General features: G+C 42.6%; 1 long non-coding RNA gene across 1 annotated transcript; it reads right to left on the reverse strand.

Annotated features, from left to right (window-relative positions):
- Positions 1-7897: 7897 nt before the first annotated feature.
- LOC113967434 lies at positions 7898-10248 on the reverse strand. Its single transcript, XR_003534169.1, has 2 exons — positions 10014-10248; positions 7898-8121 (listed from the first exon to the last, which is right to left on the reverse strand). It is a non-coding gene; the product is annotated as an uncharacterized LOC113967434 (long non-coding RNA).
- Positions 10249-10894: the final 646 nt, after the last annotated feature.

A 10894-nucleotide genomic window follows, 5' to 3' on the forward strand; every position in this document is an offset into this window, starting at 1 on the left:
GAAGTTAAATTTTGGGTTGCCATTTAATAACCAATCCAATAAAGTGTTTTTTGAACAGAGAACATTTTGCCTTTAACTGGATGGTTATTATGTTTAAATGTCATATCATTTGCTCTTATTATTTTTGGTCAAGAATGAAAAACAAGTCTCTGGTTTGTGTCCAAGCTTTAGATAAAGAACATCAGAGCAGAAAGTAAAGGAGGAAAGCCCAACATATGCTCCCTGATATCACTATTATCAAGGGGTTTATTGTTAAGGGTTGTGTGTGTATAAGAGGATGGCTTAGACATCTAATTTGCAGTTGTAGTATTTAATGGGTATTGCATAATGAATGTGTACAGCAGTTGTATCTGCAGGACATTTCTTATCAGTTCTAGGACATTAGAACAGTCTAGGCAAACAGTCCCCCTAAGTTCAAAATGAAGCAATGCTCCTCTCTTCAGCTTTGTTGATCAAGCCTGGGACATGTGCCTTTTCCTTTCTCAGTGCAAAACAAAGCCATGTGTTTTTTGGTGAACTTTCACTGCTCACAGGTTTTATTCTGTAAAAGTAGAGCTTTTGTGTTTTCAACAGCTACAGTCTCTCAAAGCCCTTGTAGCAAACATGGTTGAACCCCGAGGTCCTTCCTTAGGCTTGACTCTGCCTCCCAATCGCACTGAGCTCCAGTTGGTTTAAATGGGAGTCTTGCTTGAGGAAAAGGGTGAAACTTGGGACTCAGAGCAGTGTGTTCTGTGAAAGGATGTTTACCCATAACCTATATTGCCTTGGCAGTATTGTTTTATCTAGTATATCTGACACACTCACTGCTTACGTAAGAAAGTAGTTTGTACTGTCAACAGCTTTGTTTAACCTTTAATAATAAAATTAGTAACTTAAACTAAGAGGCCCAAGTCCTGAGGCCCATATTTGGGTAAAGTTTCCATTGAAGCCAATGGTCATTTTGCCAGGGACAGGTCTGGAAAAGCCCCGAATTTTGAACTCACAATTTATGCCAGCAAGCTTTTTCGGTAGCCTCTGTTTCTGCTCTACAAAGAGCAACTGCGACTACAGTGGCAGGGACAGGAAACGTTAGAGGAACCTTTCTGTACTTATCATTTAATGACTTTATTGGACAAGATGTCTGACGATACCAGGTTTTTCTAGTTCTCATTTTTATAAGCTATCTAATGCGCGGAAACGTCAGTTCTGGGCATATGTTCCTGTCCCTGGAGTCTTGTTCAGACATTAGAGGAACATTTTCTGACTCAAAAGATAAACACTTCTGCTGGAGTTCAGGGACGGAAATTGTTTTCGTCGCAGCAGGTGTTGCCCATTAGTTCTACTAGAACTAAAACCCTAAGCTGGGCTTTAAGAGAGATGCATAATCAAGCTCTTACATCATGGTGAGATGTACCGTACTTGAACCTTTTGCTTGTTGAGACTGTATTTCCTCCAAGAAACATCCTGTTTTGCAATCCCTCAAATTCCCCATATGCCATACAGCATTAGGGATTTCATCACCTCCTGGGCACACAGGCTATGCTTTCTGCAGAAGACCCATAGGGAGGGAGAGACAGAGAGCCAGACAAGTCAGAGGTTTCCATATTTCCTGATGGGACCATGTGATCCATGAAAGATGGCTTTATTTCTATTCCCTCCCCCCTCCCTTCACCTCACGCTGTTTCCATTCTAGACCTGAGTCTGTCTTGCAGGCTGCTGGAGGCTGCTGATTGCATCATGTTGAGAAAAGGATCATACTCTCCTCAGTCCTGTTCAATTGTTTCAGGTCCCATCTTGCTTTTAGTGGTCTTGGCTGCTTTATTTTTTTCCTTAACTGTGCAGTCACATCTGAGAACAGAATATATATCTTAGTAGTTTTTCACTTGGTATCTTCACTGTAAATCTTTGGTTACATCTTTTGGACCTAATTTGACTCACCTGAATTCAATAGGGGTTGTTAGTCTGGGTTTATAAAGAGGTTTGCCAGACCTCAGGAGGTGCCAGCAGGCCCTGACTGGCTCTACCTGAGCACCCATCCACCATGTGCTCACAGGTCCTGAGCTGCATTTAGGCTCTGCCCCTGGTGGTGTGGGGCTGTTGTACTGAGTTTTGTGCCTGGACCTTCTGGCTTGATTTGGATTTGCTGGGTCCCTGGAGTCTGTCTGACCCTGCTTGTGGCTACTGGACCTGCTGACCTCGTGCCCAGGTAGTGGGGGGCTGTGTCTTCTCTAGCTGGGGAAGCACCCTGCTCTCACCTTTTGTCCTACTTGCCTGTCCCTTGCAAAGCATCTTTCTCTGTCTCCTCCCTGGCTGTGGGAATTAGAATGAGGACTTCAGTTGCTGCAAACATTTTCAAGAGTGATTTGGTCTAAGAACTGCTTGCTTGTTATATTTAGTACAGCTAACCTTGGTTGTGGTTTAAAACCTGTTTACAGCTCTGCTGCACTTTCACAGGTTGAGCCACAACTGTGGTGCTCGTTATTGAGCAACAATGTTCCACTTTTCTAATTTTGCAGTCAATTGTATTATCTAATATATAGAGAAAAATGGTCTGGATTTTTTTTTCCCTAGGCATGTATATTTGCCTGTGTGTTTGTTTGTTTCCTTATAGCAAGAGAAAGGTATAATCATAGAATCATTAAGGTTGGAAAAGACCTCCATTGAATCCAGCCTGTGACCAATCCCCACCTTGTCAACCAGACCAGAGCACTGAGTGCCACATCCAGTTGTTCCTTGAACACTTACAGAGGTGATGACTCCACCACCTCCTTGAGCAGTCCCTTCCAATGCCTGACAACCATTTCCATAAAGAAATTTTTCCTAATGTCCAACCTGAACCTCCCCTGGCACAGCTTGAGGCAGTTTCCCCTTGTCCTGTCCCTTGTTCCCTGGGAGCAGAGCCTGACCCCCACCTGGTTCCCCCCTCCTGTCAGGGAGTTGCAGGGAGCGAGAAGGTCCCTCCTGAGCCTCCTTTTCTCCAGGCTGAGTCCCCCAGCTCCCTCCAGCCCCTCCTCACAGGACTGACTCTCCAGACTTCTCCAGCTCTGTTGTCCTTCCCTGGACATGCTCCAGCCCCTTTAATGTCTTTCTTGCATTGAGGGGCCCAGAACTGGACACAAGACTTGAGGTGCCTTCAGCAGTGCCCAGCAGAGAGGGACAATCACTGCCCTGGTCCTGCTGGCCATGCTATTTTTGATACAGAATGATAGTTACAGCCACTAATTCACTGGATTATCACTTCTTAGTCACCTATAGAAGTGTAGTTAAAATGGCACTGATTCTGCAGAGCACAAGGCAGAGCTGTAAAGAAAAGATTACCCCTGAATTTTCTTGGTGAAGCTCATCAGGGCCGTAATCATCTTTCAAAGCTGACGTGCCTTATGATCCAACAAGTGTGTGCAGGGTAGAGAGAAGTAAAGAAAGATAGATCTTGGTGTGCTCATCTTAAATGAACGTCCTTTCAGTGTTACAGCAGGATGAACCCGTTCGGGAGCAGCACTTTCCCCTCATCCCACTAGAGGGTGGGTGCCGGTTGGACAAGCCAGGCTTTGGCTGGAGCTCTGCCTGCTTGGCAAGGGCACAGTGGGAGCGCGAGCATTAATTTATCACCTAACAAGGGTGGTGAGGCTGCCAGAATTGGCAGTTGGTACTTCAGAAAATATTCAGCTTGGGGATGGATGCAGACGTTTTCCCTCTCTGCTTCAGTCTCCGTAATCAGGAGATGTTCTGAGTGTTAATAATATATAAAGTGAGTGAGCCAAATGTTTTTTATTTTTAGTAGCTTAAACCAAAAGTGTCTATACTTTGTTTCTAAATTAGTTTAAAAGTTCTTCATGTTGGCGTGTTCTACCAGGCTCACAGGCACTGCACTTAAAAAGTACTTGTTTCAGGGATAGGAAAAATAGAAGATTTAATAGATCAGATTGTATTTGCTTTTGGTTTAATACTTGCAAAATCATTCACAAAAAGACATACAAATAAAACAGTCCCCTGATCACAATCTTCACTTTAGAAATGAAGCATGATTTGTACTTACAATAAATCTTAGTTTAGAAAGGATATGGTTCATTTTATAGCCATTAGTATCATCTCAACAACTTCCCTGAACTCTGCTTCAGATACAATAGGCCATAAGATATTGTTTCAGTTTTTTTAATTTTTTTTTTTTTATTTTTCACCTGATCTATTTATTTGCATTGTAGGAATGAAAATGCAATCTTGGTTTAGGATTGAGCTAAATAATTTTGTAGCCAAACTATATAAATCACGTCCAAGACAAGGTGGAATAAAGTTAGAAAATAATAAAAGTTTATGAAGTCTAGGGGGAGAGAATTTATCTAAAAAGAGATTGAATAGATCAACGTTAACTTGATGTTGAATAGGCAAGGAAAGGGATTAGAGCTCTGTGAAACAGGGAAAGGTTTAAATAATAATACTATGAAACTACTTTTTTTGTAAGAAAAGATATTAATATGGGTAAGAATGGTAATATTACTTTTTGACACAAAGTTGAAATTATTTGTAAAGTCAAAGACTTGATCTTAAGAAGGGGATGTTCAGTTATATTAATCAAGCTAAAATAAAGAGACAAGAAGAAAGGACAATCCTCTGACTTTGACATATGTTTCTTTGACAGCCCCTGACAGTCTTTCATATCTGGGATAACATATTGCACAGTTGTATGTAACAGTGGAGTTTTTCCCTGGGTCAAGGGCAAAGCATTGCACAACCAACCCAGGTGCCTTGCAGGCTTTGTGGATCCCTTATTAATCTTCTGTTCCAGCATCAGTGTTGGCCCTTGCTGGAGACAGGAGACAAGGAGAAGATGGATCACTGAGTCGGTTCTGGCGTGATAGTTCCTATGTTTTGTTCCATAGAAAGGGTTGTGATCAACAAAAGCATTGCCAATGTAGGTCACTTGCCAGTTCATGAGCAATGGGATTGCTTCGCTGGTTTGTGCAGCCCTGGTTGTTTTTGCTTTATTGAAATGTGACATTGGCTGACAGCTCTGTGGGATCTCACATATGGAGACTTTGCTCCACAGGGATGGGAGAAACTGGACAAATTGTAGAGGGTTTTCACATATGGGGCCAATTCATGCCTGATGAACCCCTGTGGAAGCTGTTGGCGCTGCACCAGCCAAGAGGCTGACCCGTCATATCCACTGATTCATTGTGGTGCTGCTTGTCATGGTTAAAGCACTCGAAATTTTCCCCCTGATGGGGGACCATGCTGAGTTTCAGCATGTATTACTCTGCTGCCCGCCTGTTTTCGTTGTTGCTGGATCGTCTGGAGTTGTTTGTGTTTGTTTAAAAGGAGAACAGTGAACTAAGCTGGTGGTTGAAGCAGTAAATGTGGTTTAGCTGGATTATAAAGACATTTGACATTCTTTGTCACCTTCTTAAATGTGTGACGTGAATGGGTATGAGAACAGGCCATGTGGATAAAGAGGAATCAGATGACAGAAATGAGACCAGAGTGGTGGAAAGCAGAGGAGATGGGAACACCATGGGGATTTGTTCAAGGATGGTCTCAATTCATCCTGTGTCCAAGTGACTTGTAAGGCAGCAGCACTGCTGCAGCAGGAATACATGTCTGCAGAAGGTGGCACCCTAAGAAGATGACTGGGGATGGAGGGGAAAGGAACACAGTGGGTTTTGTGGAACTGGGAAAGGAATTCCCAGACCTTTCAGTTGGATTAAAAGGTCTGTATGTGTGTCAGGGTGGGGAAAACATCCCTAGTCTGTAGGGCTAGATCTGTGTTGTGCCTGATTAAATGTGGCCTAGTGGACTTGATGGGCCGTATTTTCAGTGTGTTAGAGAAGCTAATGAGGGCATGGATGTGAATATACAACTGTTGTGCTGTTTTCCCAAAAATTTATGGCCATGGTTTAGAAAGCAAAGGAGTGAAGATGTTTGCATGAGTGATTTAGTCAAAACAAGCTCAAATCTATTGTTATAAGCAGGCTCTCAGGGCATAATGTGGGGCTTGTTTCCACTGCTTGCAGTGTGTTGTGGAGGAAGGGACTAGATGAGGAAAAGTAAATCTCCATGAAAAATATAAGTGTGAAGCTTGAGAAGAGTAGCAGGGCCATAGACCCTCAAGGAGAAAACCAGAGAGGCATCACATCTAAACAATGTAAGATGCTTCAGAATGGGCTGAAACGGTGAATAATAATCTGGCAACCGAAAGAGAGTTGTGTGGGTTATTTTTTATTTAATTTTTTTTTTTAGGAGAGCTGGCAGTAAAACAGGAATACTAATGGAGAGAGCCTGAGAAGTAATGGGGGCAGTGGAAGGAGAAGGTGTCTCAAGGTGGTGAAGAGAACTGGAGATACCTTTCTTTGTAGGAAGTATGCAAAATAATGAGTCCCATCCCTAATTTCACTATATTTCTGAGCACTTGTTCTGGTTGTTTTATGTGCTGTGACTTTTGGGCAGTGGGAGCAATAGATCACAAAAAGGGACTGTGACTGTGTCTCTAAGCCACTACCACCTAATGCTTGGCTTGGAGTAGCCTTCTCCCAGTCTTTTGCACAAGGAGAAACAGGAAGATAGGTTAAGCAGATCACATAATCTGTCCAGTAAAATGCCATGACAGTAAGAGCATCCATTCTTTTGTGCAAAAGTGCCTACATTTTAGCAAACTGTAGTCAATAGCAGTCAGTTGCTCTCTCCATACACTTAAGCTTGCATGTAAATTTTGAATAATAGAATCACAGAATGAATTGGGTTGGAAGGGACCTCAAAGATCATCTTGTTCCAATCCCATGCCATGGGCAGGGACACCTTCCACTAGACCATGTTGCTCCAAGGCTTGTTCAACCTGGTCTTGAACACTACCAGGGATGGGGTGCCCACAGCTTCTCTGGGCAACCTGTGCCAGGGCCTCACCACCCTCACAGGGAAGAATTTCTCCCTAATATCCAATCTCAACCTATTGTCTGTCAGTGTGAAGCCATTTCCCTTTGTTCTGTCACTCCAGACCCTCGGAAATAGTCTCTTTCCATATTTCCTGTAGGCTCCCTTCAGGTACTGGAAGACCACAATTAGGTCACCCCGAAACCTTCTCTTTTTGAGGCTGAAAAGAGCCTGGATTTTTTGTTTTAGGTCTAATTGATTTTATTTTTTTTGCTTTTGGTCCATTTGTTAGCCCCGATATTGTGTATAGATGAGTGCAGCAGAGCATGGAGAAAAGCAGTTGTCACCATGCAGATCCCTGCAGTTCCAGAATAAACCTGATTTTTCATATGCTTTCTGAAAACAAGGAGAACTTGTGAATGTTGTATGTGAAAGCAACAAAAGCACTGTCTAATAATGAAGATTTCTGCTTTCATAAAACTTTATTCTACATAATTTGGAGGAGGAACCTTGACAGGTGTTTGCTCTTTCTCCATGATTTGTTTGAGACAGTGGCTGGTGAGGTTTTAGTTTGGAATCAGAGAAATGTGAGCGTGAGCCAGGCTTGACATATAAGTGGTGTTAGATGTGTTTGTAGGTGGACCATGAGAGAAGTGAAGAGTCAGGAAAGAGAGGAAGGACACAGCTGTGAGATGCAGGTAAAATGGAAGACATTTGAAATATTGAAGATTGGCTAACACTGAGGGCAAGGAAGGTTCAGAGTCAAGGCTATGGGTCACTCTTAGAGGCAGGAGGTTGAAAATTATGTATATTGAGCTATTCAGAATTAGTACCCTCTTCTGAGTTCTGCTGACTCTTTTATGTCTTATTTTGTCATCATTTTGCGGTCCAGAAACTTAGAGCCTGTTTCACACTCCTTCCACTGAGCACAGCCTTTCCTAGGACACCTCATGGACTGGAGCACTCCAGCCCCCAGGCAAGCTCCCCACCAGCTCTGCCAGTGCTGCTCCAAAGGGCAAAGTTACTCCTGTAAAGCCACTGATGTTACACCTGGGGATGGATTTTGCCACTGTATTTGAGAGTATGTGCACTCAATGTGCAAGCTGGGCATCATAAAAACTAGTGATAAAGCAAAAAATTACTGTATTATTGCCTTCCACATCTTGCTTGTGTAATCTGCCTGCAGAATCTGTAGACAATCTTCTCTCAATCTGGAGGTAGTTTTGGTTTCACATATATGGTTTTTGACGGGCCACCTCCGTCAGCCACTATGTGTTGGAGCTGTAAAAATAAGAAAAATAATAATTTTGCTCCCTGAAAGCCAAATCAAACCACAGTACAGATCTGACAGCTGTCCAGGCAACTGAAAACAATCAGTCATAAAACGCCTTTAAATCAACAAATAGAGAATGAAAGAAATATCAAGTGAGATTAATCACTGTCAATTGTTCCAAGGTTTTATAACAAAGGGGCAGGAGGAGGAATTAGTCTTGTAGACTTTACACCCCTCCTTCTTTTTTTTTGTTTTTTCTTAAAGGGCAACAGTTATCCAAGTCAGTAAAAATGAGGTAATTATATTGCAAAATTCCTTGGATGAGAATGAGTTTTAGTTCTAAAATCTGAAGCTACATTTACCCACAGCAGAAAATTGCTGGAAATTGGGTGAATAGCAGCTTGCATGTTTATTTTTCCTAGAAGAAAACAATTGACTCTTCAGAACTTGTTTGGAAGTGACTGAAAACAGATGGCAGTGGAGATGATCTGCAACCCAGAAGCATCAGAGTGGTTATGGATTCCTGGGGGCTTGTCTTGTGTTTGTCTGCCTTAGGCTTAAACAAATACAAACTGAACTGGAAAGCAAAAAGGGCTTTTCAGGAGTTCTCAATCACTGATACCTCATACTGAGAGAATGGGAATACAGATATGTTCTTTTTTCTGCTGTGATTATTATTTAGATTGTTGTGTGCTAGGGGCTAGGTAGAGCTGACTCTGCCTTCCCCAAATCGTGAAAAATTTATATTTAAATTCTGTAGCGGGAGGAAAAAACGTGTGCAAAATTTCCAGACAGAAGCTTGATAAAAAGGGGACTCTCCAGTTTTGCTCATGAGGTTGGCTCAGTGGTAGATCTTCCTGGTAATTCTGACAAAGTTAATTTATACTGCAGTAACTCCAGGTGTATGTGATTGTAATGCAGTACTGCACTAATAATGGAAAAAAAAATCTCCCTGTAGTCTGTGTGCAGAAGCTCTGAATGAATCTCCCAGTGTTTTTTTGGATCCTCTATGCTAATGGGGTACATTAGAAGACAGATGTGCTGTGGAGATTGGTTTTCTTTATCAGAGTAAAGCTGTCTGGGCAGTATTTGAATAAAGTAACTTTTTCTATGATGCTTTTTCAATGTTAATACACCAAGAATTTGGACTCTCTTGCCAACAAGTAAAGGCATTAAATGGCAGTCACACCGTGTTTTTTCTTGCCAGAACATCCAAACCAGGCTTACTATTTTTCCATTATCCACTGAGAGCAGCGATGTAATCACTCTTTTTCTGTATTCTGTATATATACGCTGGACATGACATGGATGTTCAATTTATTTTATGTATTAGTCTTCTGCGTTTGTTTTAGTTGCTGCATGATTTTTACCAGTTTGTCAACAGCATTGACAGAACCAGGTACTGCTTCAATTAATTGTGCAACCTGAGGACACCCATGACTGTGCTTTTCCTGATCCAGAAAAGTATTTAAGCGAATGCTTAATGATTAATGATTTCAGGTTGTGAATAGTCACACTGGGTTAACAGTGTCCTGTATTTAAAGGTGAGCTCGTATGCCTGTGCCTTGCTGGATCAGGGAGCAGGTGCACGTTTTGACAATACTGTTTTCTTACATATTTGAATGATGCTGTGGGGAGATTCCACAGCAAACTCCAATTTTCAGGTTAGACCTGTAGCATAGCAAACTGCCTGAGATCTGAAGGTGGAACTGTCCCTTTTTTCATCCTTAGTTTCAAAGATGAAGATGGTCCAGACCTGACTGCCCATGCTGCAGTCACTGGGGTGCTTGCAGGCTTTCAAGGTTTACTGAGACAAGGTTAATTAGTGGAAAGTTTGACCTCTTGTCCCCCACTTTCTCTCTCTGAAGTCACAACTAAGCCCTTGTGCCTTTTTATTTACCTTGCATCTCATCCCTCTTTGTTCTCCTCTCCCCAGGAGCCCAGTTCTCTCTTCATGGCTTTGGTCTCTCTCCTTTTTTTCTTCTCTTGTTGTCATGCTGAGCCTCTGGAGTTCTTTTTACTGAAGAAAGGCTGGAGTGAAAAGTCCCCACAGCCCAGTTCTCGCATAATCTGATCTGAGCTTAATCCAATTTGTCTTGGGAGGGAGTTTTATAGCTGGGATGGGCAGCCTCAGAAAAGCAAACCTGGCCTGGTTGTACTGTGACATGCTTCTACCTTGTTGCATCACAGCTGGTTTGGTCCAGGCCCCAGGAAGGTGTTGTAGGTTAAGGTTTATAAGTGAACTAAAAATGGGTGGATAGCCTGTAGAGAAAGGGCCTTACATCAGCCTCCTTCAGAGGAAGAAGCTGGGACTGGGCAATTAGAGGCAGAGCAACATGTGAGATTTCAAGGGCACTGACGGAGTGGGTTGTTCCTGTGCAAGTCAGTGTCCTTGAAGGTTTCTTCTTAGCTCCACCCATAGTAGTGGAATCTCTTAAGAGGGCATCTTGTGGCCTCTGAATGTGCTGGCTGCTTCTCCCTGCCCTCCTCTGAGGGGGTGGAGGGCTATGACTGTTGACGGCATCAGTTGGAAGGATTGATGGGTTGCTTAGATGGATTTATAGGAGATCCGACAGAGCATTTTAATAAATCACCTGCTGAAGTAGCTCTTAATTACTGACATTCACATTTCTTCCCCTCACATGCAGTATGATGAGGATGCAGCAGAGCCATGAGTCCATGTGACAGAACTTTTGTGGTGGACGGGATGGGTTTGTTCCCATAGCCATTAACTGTGCTGAAGTTGACAAGTTAATTCAAGGAGTGCCAGCACTTCTTTAC

Source organism: Neopelma chrysocephalum, unplaced genomic scaffold (assembly GCF_003984885.1).
Source record: "Neopelma chrysocephalum unplaced genomic scaffold, ASM398488v2 Primary Assembly neopelma1_63, whole genome shotgun sequence".
In the NCBI taxonomy this organism is placed as follows: Eukaryota; Metazoa; Chordata; class Aves; order Passeriformes; family Pipridae; genus Neopelma; species Neopelma chrysocephalum.